Below are 323 nucleotides of genomic sequence, written 5' to 3'. Positions count from 1 at the left end.
TTAATAAGTTATTTGGAACATCATTGCAACCTGTCAGCTTTTTATTGAGGATTTAGAAAGCTGCTGGTGGCCCGAATGTGTACAGTGGGGTGTTGTTTTTGTCACATGGTGAAAGGGACCTCAGGGGGAGCAAAACGAACAACTGAACAATTTTGGGATTCACAGACTTTGGTAATCATTAGAAAATGAAGAAAAATTGTTCTGTGTGAACAAGAAGCTCAAATATAAACCTTACTGACACAAATGATCTGCTATCTGTAAGCAGGAAAATGTTTTCATGAGCCTGGGTGAAGCTAATTTGTATGAGTTTAACCTCCTGGTCA

The sequence above is a fragment of the Pundamilia nyererei genome, unplaced genomic scaffold, assembly GCF_000239375.1.
Source record: "Pundamilia nyererei isolate P.nyererei 1_Seehausen unplaced genomic scaffold, PunNye1.0 scaffold00042, whole genome shotgun sequence".
In the NCBI taxonomy this organism is placed as follows: domain Eukaryota; kingdom Metazoa; phylum Chordata; class Actinopteri; order Cichliformes; family Cichlidae; genus Pundamilia; species Pundamilia nyererei.
This window is presented reverse-complemented; position numbering follows the sequence as displayed.